Source organism: Dasypus novemcinctus, chromosome 2, assembly GCF_030445035.2.
Source record: "Dasypus novemcinctus isolate mDasNov1 chromosome 2, mDasNov1.1.hap2, whole genome shotgun sequence".
Lineage (NCBI taxonomy): Eukaryota > Metazoa > Chordata > Mammalia > Cingulata > Dasypodidae > Dasypus > Dasypus novemcinctus.
The window spans coordinates 197,313,969-197,336,332 of NC_080674.1; positions in this window are offsets into that span (position 1 = coordinate 197,313,969).

Consider the following 22,364-nt stretch of genomic DNA (forward strand, 5'->3'; position numbering starts at 1 on the left):
TCATGGTAACATGTTAGGACATCTTGTTCCTTTTTACCAGCCATTAAAATGTCATCCATGTAGTGAATAACATAAAGGTCTTTCCACATTGCCCTTACTTCTCTTATGGCGGCAGCCACAAATTTTTGACATAAGGTAGGGCTGTTTGTCATGCCTTGGGGTAGAACCTTCCAGTGATATCGCCTCATAGGTTCTTTGAAATTCACAGAGGGGAGGCTAAATGCAAAGCATTTTTGATTGCCGGGTGCAATGGGATAGTAAAGAAACAATCTTTTAGATCTATGATAATTTTATAATATCCAAAGGGGATGGCTACAGGGGTTGGAAGACCAGGCTGCAAGGCTCCCATAGGTATCATTGTGTTGTTTACTGTTCTTAAGTCTTGCAATAATAGCCATTTTCCAGATTTCTTTTTAATATTCCAGGGAGAGTCACTTTCTATAATATGTCCTGCTGCTAGCTCTTCCAGCACTAACTGCTGGGCGGCCTGTAGCTTGTCTGAGGATAAAGGCCATTGATCGACCCATACAGGTTCATCTGAAAACCAGGTGATTTGGTCTGCACGGGGTACAGGAAGATCAATGACCCCTAGGCTAAATTTCCCAGGCCTTTTTTGTGGGTGTGTCCTGTGGCCGGTATGGGTTGAGTAATGCCTGTCTCAAGCTTTCCTAAGCCTTTTCCTGGCTTAAATCCCTGGGAAAGCATTTGAGCTGTGATTATATCATTGGGGCTACCCATATAGAGTCCCATTTGGGCAAGTAAGTCTCATCCCCACAGATTGACAGGGAACCCTTGGAGGATATAGGGCTGTATAGTTCCTTGATTTCCCTCCCTATCTTTCCAAGTCAAGAGCTTGGAACTTCTTTCGGGGTTTCGGGTTTGCCCAATGCCCTGTAAGTTGGTTAAGGAGGGAGAAAGGGGCCAGGTGGATGGCCAATCAGCCTTTTTTAAGATGGTAACATCTGCCCCTGTATCTATTAGGCCTTCGAATTGTTTACCATCAAGCCAAAGAGACATAGTAGGTTTGTGGGTGGTGATGGGGTGTACCCAGTATGCATCAGAGGAACCGAATGCTCTATCCCTGCGGTCACTATCAATGGCAGTGTTGTTGGTGGGTATTAGGGGGAGTATTAGTAGTTGAGCGATCTGCTGTCCAGCAGGGAAGGAAATAATGCTTTTTGGAGCAGAAGCCATAATTTTTATTTCTCCAGTGAAATCACTATCCACAACTCCAGGGGAAATGTGAAGGCCACTAATAAGGGAGCTGCCTCGCCCAATGATGAGGCCAAAAGTGCCTTTTGGTAGTGGGCCAAACACGCCTGTAGACAGGGCTTGAACTCCCATAGGTGGTGTTAGTACTGTGTGAGAGGAGGTACAGAGGTCCAATCCTGCACTCCCTGAGGTGGCTCTACAGAGGTCGGAAATAGATTGCCACTGGTGGGAACAAAGCTGATTGCCCCATAAGTCTGATTGTTTGTCGGGGCCTGGGGCTGGCCCCTCCTCCCATTTCCCTGATAAGGAGGGAGTGGGCGACCTGAAGAATCAGTTCTTGATTTGCATTCATTAGCCCAGTGTCTGCCCCTGTGGCAATGGGGGCAGGAGTTGGGAAGGGGGGGTGGTTTTGGCTAGCAGGGGGGTGGTGATGACAATCTCTGGCTAGATGGCCAGGGTTGCTGCAAGAGAAACAGGCCCTAGATGCATGGGGCACTGGGGATGGAAGCACTTCTCTCAAGGCTGAGGTGAAGACTTGGGCCTGTTCAGAGGTGGCCTCCCCTATGGCGGCAGCTATAGCCAGGCCCTGCTGCTTTGTGGGGCCTATGTCTGAGCAAAGCTTAATGTAGCCAGAGAGATTTTCCCTTTTTCTATTGGGCCAGATAGCCACTTAGCAGGCTGCATTAGCATTTTCAAAGGCAAGTTGTTTTACATAGTCAGCATCAGTATTTGCATCACCAAACATTCTCTCAGCGGCAGTGCAAAGTCTACCTATGAAGTCAGAGAATAGTTCCTCGGGGCCCTGATGGATAGAAGTTAAGGAGGTAAGGGATTGTCCCTTGGTAGGCAGTCTTTTCCAGGTCTTAAGGGCAGCCACACAGACTTGTTCAAAAAGTCTGGCATCATAATGCAACTGATTTGAGTTCTGCTTAAAATGTCCTGCGCTGAGAAGCATGTCCTCGGTCCACCCATTCTCAGTTCTGAGATTCCGCTGTGCGGTTTCCTTGCAAAACTCACAATATTCTGACTTCCAGAGGAGATAATCTCCTGCACTGAGAGTGGAGTGGGCTAGGATGTGCCAGTCATGGGGGGTGAGCCACCCATCAGCAATGTGTTCTAATAGAGAGAGGGTGTATGGAGCAGTAGGGCCATAGGTGGTGACCGCGGACTTAAGCTCCTTCAAGGTTTTGAAAGGCAAAGGGTTATAGATGCGTTCAGGCTCAGGTTTAACAGCAACCTCACTCCCCTCACCAGCCTCATTAGGGATATTAGGGCTCCCAGGCCTCTCGATAACAGGGAATGAAAAAAGGCAGTTAGGGGATTTTTAGAGGGGTTAAGTTGAGCTGACGCTGCAGAGTTGCGCATTGAGATTGTAGATCCTTTCTCTCTTTTAAAAGAGAGAGCCATAACTTTAGATCTGCATTGGGGTCTAGGCTAGTGGGGGCGGAAGTGGGGGGTGCATATGGGGGTGGGCAAAAACCAACAGAGTGTTCTTCCGCCTAAGGGTTGGAGTTATCGGAATACGTACACGGGGCGTTAGGGTTTGGATTACTAATAACTCTCCTCCTCTGATTAGGACCAGCTCTTCCCTTAGAGATATTATTTTTGCAAGGGGAAGGGGCACTCTCATCATCACTATGTATTTTAATAGACACCGAGTCTGAATGGGGGGGGTATTTAGCAGGACTTTTTGCCGGGGGGGATTTAGACCTGTCCTGTGCTAGGAGTTCCTCGCCTTTAGCAACTACTTGTACAGCCAATACGTTGATGTGGCGGATCACAAAGAGGTCATTGATAACATTCCAGTAGAAGAAAGTGGTTATGGGAACTCTCTCAGGGCCAAAGGTTTTATAAAAGTCTTGTAGAGCATCCCCAACTCTACTCCACCACCTTTCATTTATGGTCCCTTCCTGAGGAAGCCACGGACAGACTTCTCTCAAAAATCTAAAGAATTCTATTAGCTCCTTAAATTTAATCTTTATTCCTCTCACCTTTAACGCCTCTCTGAGGCTCTTAATAAAAAGTTCGTGCTCACTCATTGCTTGTCCCATATTCGCCGATCACTTACTGAGGCTTCACAATCAGGAGGCAGGTTCCCTCACAGCATCCTCTTATTACTCTCTGATTCTCCTTTTTGATTTCTGGACATTACACTTGGTCTGGCCAGACTGTCTGTCAGCGTTCCTCACTGGAGCCCTCGTTTTCAGGTCCCTGTGTTTGGGCGCCAATTGACCCGGCCCGCAGGTCAAATGAACCGGCACCTGAAAGAGGGAGTGGGAATTGGGGGACAAGAGGCAAGAGAAATGGAGACAAGACAGGATTCTGATCAAGTCTCCATTTCTTGAGGGTAGAGCATCAGAATATATACTAAGGGGAGGGTATTAGCAGGGGGTGATAGGCTGATGAAGCGGCTCTTCCATATAAGGCAATAAAATGCTCTTACACCACTTGCTATAGGTTGTGAGTTTTCAATGCTGGTCATGGCTTCAACATCTTGTTGCACAGGCGTGACACTTTTTGCCTGGGAAACTGGGGAAAGGGGAAGAAGAAGGCGGAAGCACAGGGGTGGAGTAGGCGTACTTATGAAAACCGCCATGTCGCTGGAGACCGCAAATGCACGTAGCTCCGGGCGGCTCCCCACATTCCTGCAGCCTTGTTTCCATTTTTGTTATGGCATCTTCAAGTGCTAATCTTCAGTTGTCTCATGGGGACTGCTAGGTCATCCGGGGTTGTAGTCATCTCCAGTTTGCAGGTGGAAGACCAAGCTCAGAGAGGTCCACAAAATAGCTTTACATTTAGGGCTGGCAGCCAGTGGATTCTTGCAGAAGTAGAAACAAAAGCATACTCCCATCCCCATGTAATAAGAGAGGTGGGTTCCTGCCATTCTGGGCCCAAGTTAGGACCCTTATGCCAAACCAGCAGATGTGCATGAGGATATGAGGGGCTTGAAAAATGCCTTTCTATGGCAGAGTGGTAATGAACATCATGGTTTTAAAAATTTAAGGAATATAAGACTTTTTGTAACTGATCCTGTGAGGGGAGATCCATATTCCCCCTTTGTTGTTTCTTAAGATATGTTCCTAAAGATGGTGTGACCATTCTACACAAGCTTATTGCTGAGGATTATGAGGAATGCCAGTAATATGTTGAATATGCCAATCCTGTAAAAAAAAGAAAACATTGAAAAGCCAGTGAAGTACAAGTGGAACCATTATCAGTTTTCAAAGTGCGGGGATGACCCATGATGGAGAAAGCTTGAAGAAAATTGCAACACACAAGAGGGGCACTCTCCAGTGTGTAAAGAAGCAAATAAGTAATGTGAGAATGAATCAATACTAATATGAATATACTTCATTCCACCAAAAGAGGGGTAGTGAGTCACATCCATTTGCCATAAATCATTAGGTAGTGAGCCACTTGGGCTAACAGCTCTCGCAGGTTGTGGTTAAGTCACAGCTGGGCAATCAGCACAGCTGCAGACAATTTATTTAGCTTGCGCAAGGGACAAATGAAACTGTTTCATGAGAGCTCTGGCATTTTGGTGAAAGAAATAATGCGATAAATGAACCTGTTGAAAATTAAGTGTAGAAGTCATGGCTAAGCAGTCAGCTTTGGCATTCCCCTCTGTTAATGGTCCTGGTAGAGAAGTGGGAGAATGGATGTGAGTAATATACAGAGGATTAATTCAACCATCTAAAAGAGATTGGAGGGTAAGAAAAAGTGGATCTAAAACTTTGTGATCCACAGGCTTACTAAGTGCAGTTTGAATAGTATGAACCACATACACAATATAAGTAGAGCCGCTAACAATATTTAGAGACTGTGAAGAAAAATATTGTAAGGACATGATGACCACTGCTGAGTGGATGAATAGCTCTGCAAAGTAAATGATTGCCAGTCCGCAGGCATTTTCCAGGTAAAAGCAGCTTTACCAGTTTTTCCAGATCTGTCTACAAAGACAGTGAGAGTGTTTTGACTGATGAGAAATAATAGTAGGGAGAGTAAAGGGTAAGGTATGTAGGTGTTGGAGAAATTTATCAGAAGGAAGGGAGAAGTTAATATTCCTGTAGAAATCTATTAAAGCATTGTGAAAGTCATGAGAATGCTGTAGTGATGCATCAGACTGTGAGGTGGTAAAGGGAATGAATAATGATGAAGGCTCATTTCCACTTACTTGCAAGCAGTGACTCTGTCCCTTTATGATTAAGGAGGAAACAAGTTGAACGTATGGAGTAAGTGATTTCTTTGCATTATGGAATAAATAAACCCACTCAAGAATACAAAGTGCTGGAGTCAATTGGCCTATGAATCCTGTGGAGAATGTGGTGTAAAAAGAGAAAAAAATGTATCAGGAAGACAAGGTTAAGACGATGTAAATACCTTCGTGAGATGGCTTGTGACACTAAGTCCAATTCAGCTTTTGCTTCAGCAGTTAGCACATGTTTTGAAGTCAGATTTGTATCTCCTTTGAGGGTGTTAAACAGATGTTGTAGTTGATACACAGGAATACCTAATGTGAGTCTTATCCAGTTTATGACTCCTAAAATATGCTGTAAATCATTCAAAGTAAGTTCAGAAGGAATGGTTAACTTAAAGGCTGACAGCCACACATTTCTGTTGGCTAAAATATAACCCAAATACTGCCACAGTTCAACTCTCTGAATTTTTTCTTGAGAAATAAGTAACCCATTAATCTGGATGAAGTGATGGACTTCATGTAAAAGAACTTGTGAGTTTTTTTCTGTATTGGTTGTGAGTAAAATATCATCCATACAATTATAGAGAATAACTTTTGGATATTTTTCATGAATAGGCTATAAAATTTGATGAAGTATCTATTGACAAATGGTAAGACTACTAACCATACCTTGAAAAAGCACAGTTCATTGATATCTCTGCATGAGAGAAGCATTGTTAATAGCTGGCAAGGAAAAAGCAAACTGAGGGTGATCTTGCACAGCTAGAGGAATAATAAGGAAACAGTCTTTCAAGTCAACAGTAATTAGAGGCCAATTTGGGGGGATCAAACCTGGGTTAGGGAGACCTGATTATAAGGCTCCCATGGGTTGAATAATTCTTTTAATTTGTCTAAGATCATGAATAAGTCTCCATATTCCAGATTTTTTGGGAATAACAAAGATAGGAGTGTTCCAAGGACTGTGGGACACTTCTAGGCAAGCAATGGCTAATTGTTCTTTCACCAGTTGATGTGCATGATAAAGTTTCTCCTCTGATAAAGGCCACTGATCAACACATACAGGTCTGTTAGGGATCTGTCTCTCTTCCCCACAAATTAATAAGGATGAGGAAACATAAGGTTGAAAATGTGCTGTCCCTCTGGCCCAGTTACTTGTAACAGCATAAAACTACACTGTGTAGTTGTTGAACCTCCTATTCCTTACAAAGGAAAGGAGCAGGATTCCTTAGGCCAGGCAGATGGCCAAAAGGACTCTGAAATAACCAATACATCAGCACCCATGCCAACCAGCCCAGGAAACTCTATTCCATTCACAGGTATTGTTAGCATAGGTTTATTCTGCTGTAGGACTTGAGTTCAGAATTGTTGAACACTGGTACTGTCAAAGCCCCCAGCTTGAGCTTTAGATTCTGATTTGATAGGAGGCATAGGAAGCAGCAGAAGTTGTTCAATATGCTGCTCCTTTGGAACAATTTGAAACACATTGGATCTAAGCATAAATTTTATTTCTCCTGTATAATCATTATCAATAACACCAGGGTGAACAGTGAGCCCACTAATAGTAGACTGGATCATCCTACAAGACCAAAGGTATTTTCAAGTAGAGGGCCTCAGACATGGGTAGGAACCAACTCAATCTTATTCATTCTTTTAAAATTGTTTCTTGAGTGGAGCAAAGGTCAAGTCCAGCACTTCCTCAGGTGCTTGCTCTAAGGTCAGAGATTGAAGAAGACCGGGCATTTCTCAAAATGCCTGAGGTTTGCTCTGTGTTTTGGGAGCACTGGGAGACCTGCTCTGCTGAACATTTCCTAATAGGGGTCGCCCTTGACTGTCAAATCTGAATTTGCATTGATTAGCCCCATGCTTTCCATTTTTACATTTAGGACAGACTTGAGTAGGCAAACGTTCAGAGGGAGAAGAAATTTTAACAGTACAGGTCCTCTGAATATGTCCTCTTCTTCCATATTTAAAACAAGTGACATTGGTACTAATAAGAGTAGCAAGAACTTTTGCTTTATGGATCTCAGTACCCACATTTTGACAAGATTTCAGATAATCTCCTATGGCAACTGTAGTGGATTTGATAGGTAACAGAACCTGTTGACAATCAGCATTAACATTCTCATAAGCCAATTGCATAAGCAATGTATCAGCAGCCTGGGTACTGTCTATTTGCCTATCAATAGCCTCTTTAAGCCAATCTATGAAATTCATGTAAGGTTCATGGGTACCTTGTTTAATGGAGGTGGAAGATTTCTGAGGGCATTTACCTTCTGGTTCAGCCTTCCATGTGTTTTGAGCAATTTCAGAACATTGGGTAAACAACCTCTGATCTGCTTGAGCTTGAGCCTGAGGATTGGCAAATTGGCCTATACCAAGAAAAGCTTCAAGAGTAACAGGAATCTGGTGGTTAAGATTTTGAATATGCTGCTTTTCAGCTCATTCATGATATTATTGTATTCAGCCAGTGCAATAACAGTGCAGACTAACATTTTCCAATCTACTGGTATCATAGCATCAGCACTTGCCAAGGCTCTGAGGAGCCTCCCAATCAGGGAGATTGCCATCAGCAGTGAGTGATGCTTAACCCAATCAGTTGAATCCCTTAAAAGGGGAAGTGATTGCAGCATTGAGAGAGAATTTCCCAGCTCATCTTTGGACAGCCAACATCTCCCAGAACTCATGAAGAATCTTCATTGGACTTTCATCAGAGCTCCTGGTTGCAGCTTTCCTGCAGAACCTCTACTTGTGCATCCCCACGGCTGTGTGAGAGACTCTGATAAATCTCTTACTATTGACAGATATCCTTTGTTGATTCCGTTTCCCTAGAGAACCCTGATTAATACAAGTACAAATACAAGAATGTTCTTCTATGGCCTAGAACAAATGTATGTCACTATTACAAGGTGGTAAAATGTGGTGATGAATGGGGAAATAGAATTAATATAATTAATGGACAATAAATAGAAATAATGTACATTCTTGCATGATTATCAAAGAAGTTACTATATCAATGCTAGGGTCAATAATAGGTGTGAATGGGAGTTTTTCTTTTGGGCTAAGGAAAATGTTCAAAATCTATTGCTGTAATGAATGTATAACTCTGTGATGAAACTGTGAGCCACCTAGTTTACACTTTGGATTAATCATACAAAGTATGGGACTGCATAGTATAGTGAATAATGGGTGAAAGATGGAATATGGTTAACAGTACAAATGAGAGAATTATCATGAAGTATAATAAATGTACAAAACTAACACATGATGCTAATATTAGGGGCTTTATGGGAAAATACACTAACTGTAAGCTATAGACCATAAATAATAGTAATATTTTTATGCTGTCCTTCATAATCTGTAAAAATGTTCTATATCAATGCAAGGTGTTAGTGGAGGGGTGATGTACAGGAACTCTGCATATTATGTATGACTTTTGTAATCTCACAACTCCCCCCAAAAAGTGTATATTAACAAAGCACAAGAAATGAAAGAAACAATAGATTAATGGGACCACCTCAAAATTTAAAACTTTTGTTCATTTTGTCAATAAAGTGAAAACATAACCTACACAATGGGAGAAATTTTTTGGAAACTACACATCCAGTAAGGATTTAAGGGCTTATTATCTAGAATATATAAAATAATCCCACCTTTCAACAATAAAAAAAAAAAACACACAACATAAAATGGGTAAAAGACTTGAACAGATTTTTCTCCAAAAATTATATAGAAATGGCTCCAAAGCACATGAAATAATTGTTAATATTACTAGCTATTAGGAAAATGCAAATCATAACTGCTATGATATATCATTTCACACCCACCAAAATGGCCACTATTTCTTTTTTAAGAAAAGAGAATATATTTCACAACAATGAAAAATGTTGGTGGAGCGGTGATGTATGAGACCCCTGTATGATGTTATGTGTGTTTACTTTTGTAAGTTCATAATCTTTACTGTACACTTCCTTTTTTTAATATTTAAGGTTGCTTTTGTTTTTATTTAAAGATTTAATTATTTATTTTTTCCCCTCCACCGCCACCCCAATGTCTGTTCTCTGTGTCCATTTGCTGTATGTTCTTCATTCTGGGAACTTCCAGAGTGGGAGAGAGGTCATCACTCCCCTGTGCCACATCAGCTCCCTGTTCCACTATGACTTTTTATTGTGTCTCCTCTGTGTCTCTTGTTGTGTCATCTTGCTGAACCAGCTCTCTGCATCAGCTGGCACTCCTGCACAGTGGGGCACTCCTGCTAGGCCAGCACTCCACGTGGGCCAGCTCACCATGTGGCACAGCTTGCCTTCACCAGAAGGCCCCGGGCATCAAACCCTGGACATCCCATATGGTAAATGGGAGTCCAACAGCTTGAGTCACACCTGTTTCTCTATACACCTATTGTTCATGCATGTTCATGTATGAATTATATACTTCAATAAAAAATATATTTTAAAAAAGGGAATACTTCAAGGACTGGAAAGGATATGGAGAAATAGGAACACTCATATATTGCTGGCTGGAATGCAGAATGGTGCAGCTGTTGTGACAAGAGCTTGGTGGTTCCTCAGAAATCTAGTATATAATTACCATATAACACTGCAAACTCTGTACTAGGTATAAAACAAAAAGAATTGAAAACTGGGACTTGAACAGATTTTTGCCTACTGATGTTCATCGGAGCATTATTCACAATTGCCAAAGGTGGAAGCAACCTGAGTGTCCATCAGCTAATGAATGGATAAAGAAAATATGGAATATACTTACAATGGAATATTATTCAACTGTAAAAAGGAATGAAGTCCTGATGAATGCAACAACATGGATGAACCTTGAAGATATGATATTAAGTGAGATAAGCCAGACACAAACGGAAAATATTGCATGATTTCACTGATATGAACAAATTATAATGAGCAAACTCATAGAGCTAGAATCTGGAAAATAGGTTACCAAGGACTTGATTGGGGTTCAAGAATGGGGAGTAGATGCTTAATATGTACAGAATATCTATTTAGATTGATTGTAAAGATTTGGAAATGGGTGGTCTTGATGGTAGAGCATTATTTCAAGTGTAATTATAATAATAGCACTGAATTATATGGGTGAATATGGATAAAAGTCAAAATTTTAGATAGTATATGTTATAAAATAAAAATTAAAAGATAAAACAGAATTCATAACATTGAATTTTACTGTAGATGATGGACTACGGTTAATAATACAAGTATAAGAATGTTCTTTCGGGTGGCAGACTTGGCCCAGTGATTAGGCCATCCGCCTACCACATGGGAGGTCCACGTTTGAAACTCCAGGCCTCCTTGACCTGTGTGGAGCTGGCCCATGAGCAGCGCTGATGTGCGCAAGGAGTGCCGTGCCACGCAGGGGTGTCCCCTGCGTAGGGGAGCCCCACGCGCAAGGAGTATGCCCCATAAGGAGAGCCGCCCAGCGCAAAATAAAGTGCAGCCTTCCCAGAAATGGTGCCACACACACGGAGAGCTAACACAACAAGATGATGCAACAAAAAGAAACACAGATTCCCGTGCAGCTGACAACAACAGAAGTGGACAAAGAAGACACAGCAAGTAGACACAGAGAACAGACAACCAGGGTGGGGGAAGGAAGGGGAGATAAATAAATAAATAAATAAATAAATAAATAAATAAATAAATAAATAAATCTAAAAAAACATTCTTTCAAGGATTATAAAAATCATCTGACACTAATATGAGAGTTAATAATAGAGAAGATAGGGTATTGTATAGGAAACATATAGACATTAATATAAACTATGGATGATAGTTATTATACTATTTTAATAATAGTTCATCATTTGAGAAAAAGGTAACTGCTATTAAAAATAAGTACAATTATTTAAATAGGGCTATCTTCGATTGCAACAAATATTCCTATTCGAAGCCATGTTTTGGTTGTAGGGTCATGAATGGGAATCCCATAATTTATGAACAATTGTTCTGTAAGCTAACAAATTTTCTAATAAAAACAGAAAAACCTTAAAAAATTAGGAGTAAATTTCTGTATTTGAGAATATATATATATACCAGAGCTCCTTGAATGAAAGGAAGGACAGGGCCTGTTGGAAAAGGGGATGATCAGACATTATCTGAAGTATCACACACTGACTCTGACATTAATTCCAGGAGACTCCAAATGTCACAGTGGTCCACTAGTAAGAACAAGGGCTAATGGGAGCCAGGTGATCAATAGAATTTTAACTCAGGGCCATCTCATATTAGGCCCAGTGTGTCTTAAATGTATTCTGTGGAAATTCCCCCACTTCTGGAATGCACAAATAAAGTAGACATACTCTTCAACTGGCAGAATTTCTACATTGGTACACTGACCTGTGAAATGAGGGTTAATATGGTAGGGAAGGAAGAGTGGATGTGACTAGAAGGGTCTTAACCTAATGAAAGAGTAAACCAAAAGCAATGCTACATTCCTGGAGGGATTGTAGAGATCAGTCTCACCATCAAAGACTTGAAGGACGCAGGTGTGATTATCATCATATACTCCTTCAACTTTCCTATTTAACCTGTGCAGAAAACAGATTTTAAACTGAGGCTGCAGCCCCACATGTGGCATCATTCCTTGTGATGATTAGGCTCATGTGTCCATATAATGGTGCCTAGCTGTTTGGACCAGCAAATAATCCCCTATCTATGAGGACATTTGTGGGCTTAAATCATCAGTATGTTGATTGTATCTGTGGCTGATTACATCAACAATCGACTGAAGAGAGTGCCTTAAGCAATGAGAGACATTTTATCCTATTGGTTAGGGCCTTCAAAGGAGAAGTGATTTCAGCGCTCAAGAGAGTAAGAGAATTTTCATCTCTATTTTAAGCAGTTAGCATGTCCAGAGAAATTTATTGAGGTCCTTCATCAGAATTCCTGGCTTGAAGCCTTTCCTGTAAATTGTGTACTTCTGCATCCCAATGGTCATATGAGACAATTTTATAAAATCTTATAATATTTCTAAATATCACTTGTTGATTGTACCCCTAGAAAACTGCTGTCAATACAGTTTGGTATCAAGAATGCTTCTTTTGTGTGTGACTGAAATAATTTTATTATTTGGTCTTCAGTTTAAATTTCATCATTTTATTTTATTGAAGTATATCACTCATACATGAACACACATAAACAATAAGTGTATAGTAAAGATTGTGAACTTACAAAATATACATACATAGCATCACACAGCGGTCTCATACATCACCCCTCCACCAACTCTTTGCATTGGTGTGAAACATTTGTTACAAACTATGCAAGAGCATTGTCAAAATATTACTACCAACTACATTCCTTATCTTACATTTGGTTTATTTTCCCCCCAAAACATACTATTTTTTTAATGTATTTTTGTTACGGATATTGTGAACTTGCAAAACAAACATACAGATGTGTAGATTTCCCATACAACTCCACACCCTGGTGGAACATTTGTTAGAGATTATGAGATAATATCTATTACCACCAATCATGGTCCATAGCATACATTTGGCACACTTTTTCCATACACAACACAATATAGCTATTATCAACACAGTATAGCTTCACATTAATGCAAGAATATTATAGTATTGTTGTTAACCACAGTCTATAGGTCACACCAATTGTAGTTTTCCCATGTTTCTCCAATTCCCATCACCATTCTTTTCTAACTGTTTAAACTGTAGTTGGTCATTCATACATGAATGTACATAAGCAATGAGTATTAAAAAATTGGTAACTTACAAAACAAACAGGTATATCATCATATATAGGACTCCCATACATAACCCCATCACCAACACCTTGCATGGTTGTGAAACAATTGTTACAAACTATGAAAAAGTGTCATCAAAATATTACTACTATCACCAATATCTTACACTTGGTGTCTTTTCTCCCAGCCCACTCAGTTAAGTCATAGAATCTTAAAATGGGAATTCTGAAATGTTTCTGGAGTTTTTGCAACTGGCTCTTCACTCTGATTTGATTCAAAGGCACCAATGACTCTGTCTCCAATAATCAAGAGGCAAAACAACACTGTGAGTAAGTAATAAAGTTATGCAAAATATCACCACTGGGTATGACTACGTCCATGCTTATAAGATCCTTGTCTCTAGATGAGAGAGTTTTTGACACCATAATATTGTTTTTTGAAGTTAAATGTACAGCCATGTTGGCTGGTTGTTCCTAAATATGCTGGATACAGTTACAAAAGAAGTGATGAGCTGAAGCCTTCACATTTGCATTTTCCATTCACTTTTCCTTTTAATTCCTGCAGAATTCCCTTTAGTAATATGTCATATCATTGCCTGCTCACATTCATACTTTCTGATGTGAAATCCACACTTATTTAGGATCTTCTGTATATGATGAACTGCTTTTCCCTTACAATTTTCAGAATTCTCTCTTTATCTTTGAAACTTGAAATTCTGATTGGTGTATCAGAGTATGTCTACTTGAATCTATTCTATTTGGAGTATATTTCACTTCTTTGACAGGTATCATTATATCTTTCAGAGGAGTTGAGAAATTTGGGGCTGTTATTTCTTCAAATGTAATTTTTGCCTATTTCCCTTCTTGTATCATTATGACATCCATTGTACATATATTGTACACTTCATGCTGCCACTCAAATCCATGAGTCACTACTCAATTTTTTCTGTTCCTTCTCTATCTGTTCTTCCATCTATATGATTTTTAAATATATATTTAAAATTTTATTGAAGTATATTATTCATACCCAAACATAATTAAGCAATAAGTGTATAGTAAAACTTGTGAATTTACAAAACAAGCATGCATAACTTCACACAAGGTTCAATACATCACCCAAACACCAACACATTGTATTGTGAAACATTACAAATTATGAAAGTTTATCATCAAAATATTACTAACTATAGTCCATATCATACATTTGATGTATATTCCAACAACTCATTATATTATTTTTTAAATGTTTTTATTACAGAAGTTGTGAACTTATAAAACAATCAAGCACTTGTGTAGAATTCCCATACAACACCCTTCACCAACACAACACACAGTTGTTAAAACTTTGTTACAGATTATGAGATAATAATATCAGACTCTTACCACCAACCATGGTCCCTAGCATACATCTGGCACACTTTTTCATGAACTCTGTCATCAGAGCAGTACATCTTTCACACTGACTCAAGAATATTACAGTATTGCTGGTAACCACAGTCCATAGGTCACACCAACTCTATTCTTCCCATGCTTCTCGACATTCCCACCACACTGCAATAGTGATGTACATCTTCTCGAACCTATAGAAGGACACTTTTGCATCTGTAACATCAACCACAATTCTCATCTACCTTGTGTTCACTGTTATTCAGTCATTAGACTATTCTCTAGCTTTCTTTTAATTGACATTTATGTCCCTAGACTACCCTTTCCTGCCACAATTCCATTTATAAGCCAGCTGCTACTCACTATGTGTTATCATCAACTCTATCCATTTACATACTTTTACAGTAAAGTTAATTTAAACTTCTAAACACATTAAACATCAGTAGTTCTCAGCCCTGCTCTTATCTCCTAATAACCTATACTCTATGTATTAACTCCATGCATTTATTCTTCATGTTTAGTTTATATTAATGACACCATGCAATATTGATCCTTTTGTATCTTGTTTACTACACTTCGCCTAATGTCTTCAAGATCAACCATGTTGTCATGTGTACCAATTTCCTTTCATCTAGTTGCATCAAAGTGTTCCATTGTATGTATATACTACATTATGTTTATCCATTCATTGGTTGATGGACACTTGGGTTGTTTCCATCTTTTGGTAATTGTGGATAATGCCACTATGAACATTGGTGTGCAGGAGTCTATTTGTGCTAAAATTTTCAGTTCTGGATATATTCTTAGTGGAGGAATTGCTGAATCATATGGCAGTTCTATATTAAGCTTTCTGAGGAACTGTCAAACTGTCTTCTAAAGAGGTTGCACCATTTCACAATCCCACCAACAGTGAAGAAGTGTTCCTATTTCTCTGCATCCTCTCCAGCACTTAATATTTTGGGGGTTTAAAAAAAAATAACAGCCATTCTATACATGTGAGAATATTTCATTTTAGTTTTGATTTGCTTTTCCCCAATAGCTAGTGGATGTGGAACATTTTTTATGTAATTTTGACCATTTGTATTTCTTCTTTAAAGAAATATTTAGTTAAATCTTTCATACATTTTCAAATTGGATTGCTTGATCTTTTATTTTTGAATTATGGAAATCAAATGCTTATAGGATGTGTGGTTTCTAAATATTTTCTTCCATTGAATGTGCTGCCTTTTCACCTTCTTGACAAAGTTCTTTAGATTACAAAAATGTTTAAGTATGAGGAGGCCCCATTTATCCATGTCTTCTTCCACTGCTTGTGTTTTCAGTATAAGGTTTGATAATGTACTACCTATCACCAGGTCTTCAAGATGTTTTCCTACACTTTCTTGTAGGAACGTTGTGGTTCTTGCTTTTATATTTAGGTCTTTAATCTATTTTCAGTTAATTTTTGTATAAGGTGTGAGATAGGGGTCCTCTTTCTTTCTTTTGGCTATGGATATCCAGTTCCTACAGCATTTGTTGAATAGACAATTCTGCCCCAGTCAAGTGGCTTCCATAGGCTTGTCAAAAATCACTTGACCATAGATATGAGGTTCTGTTTCTAAACCATCAATTTGATTCTGTGGTCTATGTGTCTATATTTACACCAGTACCTTGCTGTTCTTAGCACTGTAGCTTAATAATATGCTTTAAAATTCAGAACTGAGAGCCCTCCAACTTTGCTTTTCCTTTTGAAGGTGTTTCTGGTTTGGGGGGCCACTTACTTTCCAAATAAATTTGATAATTTTGTTTTCATTTGTTTGAAAACTGCTGGTGGTATTTTATTGGGATTGCATTGAATCTGTATCTCACTTTGAATAGAATTGATGTCATAATGGTATTTAGTCTTCTAATCCATGAGCATGGGATGTTCTTCCAATTATTTAGGTCTTTTTTTTTATTTGTTTATCAGTACATAGTTTTCTGAATACAAGTTTTTTTCATCCTTGGTTAACATTGTTCTTAAATATTTGCTTCTTCTCATTGTTACTGTTGTTTTTGCATCTTATCATATTTGATTCTTTTAGTCACTATTGTAAAGAGAATTTTTTCCTGATTTCCTCCTTAAAATGCACATTATGATTGTGAAGAAACACCACTTTTTTTTTAGTATAAATATTGAGTCTGGACACTCTTTTGAAATCATTTATTAGCTCTAGCAGGTCTGTTCAGATTTTTCAGGACTTTCTAGGCATCTGCAAATAGCAAAAATTTTACTTCTTCCTTTTTAATGTGGATGCCTTTTATTTCTTTTCTTGCCTGATTGCTCTAGCTTGAACATCTAGCACTATATTGAAGAACACTGGCAATGATGGACATCCTTTAACTGTTCCTGTTCTCAAATAGAAAGCCGTCAGTCTTTCTCCATTGAATAAAATGTTAGCTGGTTATTTTTCATATATGGCCTTTATCATGTAGACAAAGTTTCCTTCAATTCATATGGTTTTTTAGTATTTTTATAAAGAAAGGATGCTTTTTTTGTCAAATGCCATTTCTGCATCAATTGATACACTCATATGATTTTTCTTCTTTGATATATTAATGTAGTTTATTACACTGACTGAGTTTCTTTATTTGAACCACAGTTGCATACCTTGTACAAAACCCACTAGATCATGATGAATAATTCTTCTAATGTGTTCTTGGATTCAATTAGCACGTATTTTTTAAGGATTTTACCTTTGTATTTGTTAGGAAAATGAGCCCGTGGTTTTCTTTTTCATAATATCTTTATCTGGCATTGGTATGAGGTTGATATTTTCTTGATAGAAATAGTTTGGTAGCATTCCTTCTTGGTCAATTATTTTGGAAGAGCTTGGGTAAGATTTGTATTAAATCTACTTTGAATGCTTGGTAGACCTCAACTGTGAAATCATGTGGTACTGGGCTTTTCACTTTGGAGAGATGTTTGATGACTGTTTCAATTTCTTGTGCTTGGTTTGTTGAGGTAGTCTATTTCTTCTAGGGTCAATATATATCATACATATATTCCTGGAATTTTTCCATTTCATCTACATTGCTTAGTTTTTTTGGCATACAGTTGTTCATAGTATCCTATTATGATCCTTTTTATTTCTGTGGGATCAGTAGAATATTGCAATTTACATTATTTTAAAGTTAAGACTTCCGGCAAGATGGTGGCTGAGTGAGCTTGCCTTGCCGTCTCTCCTGGGAAGAGGCAGCTGGGCACCGCTGGAGGTTCTCCGGGACCAGGCTTTTTCAGGATTTTTTCAGGGCAGGAAGTGTCTGGACATCAATTTGGTGGGAAGGTAACGGAAAGGACTGGTCTATAAGATATAATTTGGGACTTTTCAGGAGGGGGAGGCAAGATGGTGGCTGAGTGAACTTCCCGGTTACTAGCTCCTGGGGGGAATTGGCTGGGAGGCGTTGGAGACTCTTTGGGACCGGCTGTTTCGGGATTTTTCCTGGTCCGGAGGTGTCTGGACATCGATTTGAAGGGAAGGTAACAGAGAGGATCCATCTGTGAAATATACACGGAGATCCCAGCTACGTGTGGAGGATTCCCTCCTTGGGTAGGTGGAGCCGAGGCAGCTAGCACCGCGCGGAGCCCTGGCGGGCGGCAGCCAGGGTAGCCGGGTCCGGCAAAGCCCGGCTGAGCCGCAGCGGGCGGAGGGGCGGAGCCCAGCTGAGCTCGGCCGAGCCCAGCCGCGCCGCACCGGGCGGCGAGCGGAAGAGCCGAGCCGCGCTGCGCCGCGCCGGGCGGCGGGCGGGAAAGCCGAGGCCAGCCAAGGCCAGCCGAGCCAAGCCGAGCCGCGGCGGGCAGCGGGTGGGGGACTGGAGCCCAGCTGAGCCCAGCCGAGCCTGGCGGCGGGGTTTCTGTTCTTTGGTTTTTTTTTTTTTTTTTTTTTTTTTTTTTTTGTTGTTGTTGTTCTTGTTCTTTTTTTTTTTTTTTCAATCCTCTCTTTCTTGTCCCCAATATTCTTCTTATACTATTTTACCTTAACAATACAATAGGTCCTACAGGAAATACCTCACATTTGCTGGGTTTCCTCACCCTCCACTGCCTCATTTCTCTGTGAATAGATTTAGCCTATCTACACTATCCCCTTTCCCCTACAACTTGATATCCTCCACCATCTGCTATCTCTCCTATATTCCATCTCCCTTTCTTTGATCCACAAAGTGTCTAACTCTTAATAACTAATACCTTTGTTTAGTTTTCCATCTGGTATTCGTCCCTGAAACTATTACCTTTCTTTTCTCTTTCCCTCTCTCACAAAAACAATAGCCTCTTAGTACAGACCACATTCCTCCCATATTCAGTCGTCTACCTCATTATAGGTACTTTCCTACTACTATAACTCTACACAATTTACATGATCTAACCTCCATCCTCCCAGAACTCATATTGTTGCTTTGTAAACATATATCACCAATACTACTTCACACTTTTTCCTTCCTTACACAATTGACTTTCCCCAGCACTAATACTTTCCTTTAAAGTGAGCTTAACTAGCAATAAGAAATTGGAATAAGAAGAACAAAGTGACAAAGAGAAGATATAACACTTACGCAAAAACAACAGCTAATTAATCTCCAAGACTAGACAAAGAAGCTAAGGAACTGATTAAACCCGTCAAGAAAAAATGTTGACAAGACAGCAACAAAAATCTACAAACCAAACCAGTAATCAGGAAAACATGGCTGAATCCAATCAACAAACTGAAAATCAGGAAGGGGGGCAGGACTTCGCACAAGCAATGAAAGATCTCAGAACATTTATCACCGACAAATTTGATGAAGTAATGGAAGAGGTTAACAGCGTGAAGACAACACTTGGAGGGGAAATTGCAGACATGCGCAAAAAAATAACAGATATGATGGAAATGAACACCACAATTCAAGAAATCAAAAATACACTTGCAGCAAATATCAGCAGACTAGAAGAGGCAGAGCAGAGAATTAGTGATGTGGAAGACAGTGCATTGGAAATCAAACAGATAGTAGAAGTGGTCAATAAAAAGGTAGAAAAAATCCAGATAGGACTTAGGGACCTGAATGATAACGCAAAATGCTCAAACATACGTATTATAGGCATTCCAGAAGGAGAAGAGAAGGGAAAGGGGTCAGAAGGAGTGTTGCAGGAAATAATGAATGAAAACTTCCCAAATCTACGGAGAGACAGATGTACATATCCAAGAAGCACAGCGCACTCCACTGGTCATAAACCCCAACAGGCCCACCCCAAGACATATACTTGTCAAATTATCCAATGCTCAAGACAAAGAAAAAATTCTAAAAGCAGCAAGAGAAAAGAAAACCATCACATACAAGGGAAACTCCATAAGATTAAGTGCTGATTTCTCATCTGAAACGATGGAGGCAAGAAGGCAGTGGTATGATATAGTCAAGGTACAAAAGGAAAAAAATTTCCAACTAAGAATACTCTCTCCAGCTAAACTAGCATTCAAAAATGATGGAGAGTTCAAAATATTCACAGATAAACAGAAACTGAAAGAGTATATCAACAAGAAACCTCCCCTTCAAGAAATTCTTAAGGGAATTCTGCAGGAAGAAAGGAAAAAACAGGACAGTCAGAGATGGAGGAGAGTGTAAAAGCAACAAGAAAGACAAAAATAGAAGGGGAAAATAATACAAACAAAATATAACAAACACAAATCCAACCAAAATATGGCTACCATAAATAACTCTCTAAATGTAATAACACTGAATGTCAACAGATTAAACTCACCTATCAAAAGATTCAGACTGGGACACTGGATAAGGAAATACGACCAATCTATATGCTGCCTACAAGAGACACATCTTAGACCCAGAGACTCATGGAGGTTGAAAGTGAATGGCTGGAAAACAATCATACAAGCAAACAACAACCAAAAAAAGGCAGGAGTAGCTATATTAATATCAGACAAAATAGACTTTAAATGCGAAACAATTGTGAGAGACAAAGAAGGATACTATATTTTAGTGAAAGGGACAATTTGTCAAGAAGATCGAACAATCATAAATATTTATGCTCCTAACAAGGGCGCCTCTAAATATGTGAGGCAAACGCTGGAAAAACTAAGTGAAAGAATAGATGCATCTACAATTATAGTGGGGGATTTTAATACACCACTATCAACTCTGGACAGAACATCTCAAAAGAGAATCACTAAAGAAAAAAAACATTTGAACAATATATTAGAAGAGCTGGATCTAATAGACATATATAGATCATTACACCCAAACACATCAGGATATACATTTTTCTCAAACGCACATGGAACATACTCCAAGATTGACCATATGCTAGGCCACAAAGAAAGGCTTAATGAATTCAGAAAGATCAAAATCATACAAAACAATATCTCTGACCACAGTGGAGTCAAGCTGGAAATTTGCAAGGGACAGAGACCCAGACTTCACACGACAATTTGGAAATTAAACAGCACACTCTTAGAAAAACAGTGGGTCAAAGAGGAAATCTCAAAAGAAATCAATGACTACCTTGAAACAAATGATAATGATAACACAACATACCAAAATTTATGGGATGCAGCAAAAGCGGTACTGAGAGGGAAATTTATAGCCATAAATTCATATATCAAAAAAGAAGAAATAGCAGAAATTGAAGAATTAACTGCACATTTGAAGGAATTAGAAAAACAACAACAAAGTAACCCAACAGGAAGAAGAAGGAAGGAAATAACAAAGATAAGAGCAGAACTAAATGAAATAGAAAATAAGAAAGCACTTGAAAAAATAAACAAGACCAAGAGCTGGTTTTTTGAGAAGATCAACAAAATTGACAAACCTTTAGCGAGACTAACAAAGAAAAAAAGAGAAAAGATGCAAATACACAAAATAAGAAATGAGAAAGGTGATATCACCACTGACCCCACAGAAATAAAGACTATCATAAGAGGATACTTTGAAAAACTATATTCCAACAAAAATGACAATTTAGAGGAAATGGACAAATTCCTAGAAATACATAAGCAGCCCATACTGACGAAAGAAGAAATTGATGATCTTAACAAACCAATCACAAGCAAAGAGATAGAATCAGTCATTAAAAATCTCCCAACTAAGAAGAGCCCAGGGCCAGACGGCTTCACAGGTGAATTCTACAAAACATTCCGGAAAGAACTAACACCAATCCTGTTGAAACTATTCCAAAAAATCGAAACAGAAGGAACACTGCCTAATTCCTTCTATGATGCCAACATTACCCTAGCACCAAAGCCAAACAAAGACACCACAAGAAAGGAAAATTACAGACCAATTTCTCTAATGAACCTAGACGCAAAAATACTTAACAAAATACTTGCTAATCGTATTCAACAACACATTAAACGAATTATACACCATGACCAAGTGGGATTTATTCCAGGTATGCAAGGATGGTTCAACATAAGAAAATCAATCAATGTAATACACCATATAAACAGATTGAGAGAAAAAAAACACATGATTATATCTATAGATGCAGAAAAGGCATTTGACAAAATACAGCACCCCTTCCTGATAAAAACACTCCAAAAGATCGGAATACAAGGAAACTTTTTGAACATGATAAAGAGTATATATGAAAAACCTAAAGCCAACATTGTTTACAATGGCGAAATCCTGAAATCCTTCCCTCTAAAATCAGGAACAAGACAAGGATGCCCATTGTCTCCGCTCCTATTTAACATTGTCTTGGAAGTACTGGCTCGAGCACTGAGACAAGAACCAGATATAAAAGGCATTCAAATTGGAAGGGAAGAAGTCAAAATTTCATTATTTGCAGATGACATGATCCTATATATAGAAAACCCTGAGAGATCTACAACAAAGCTCCT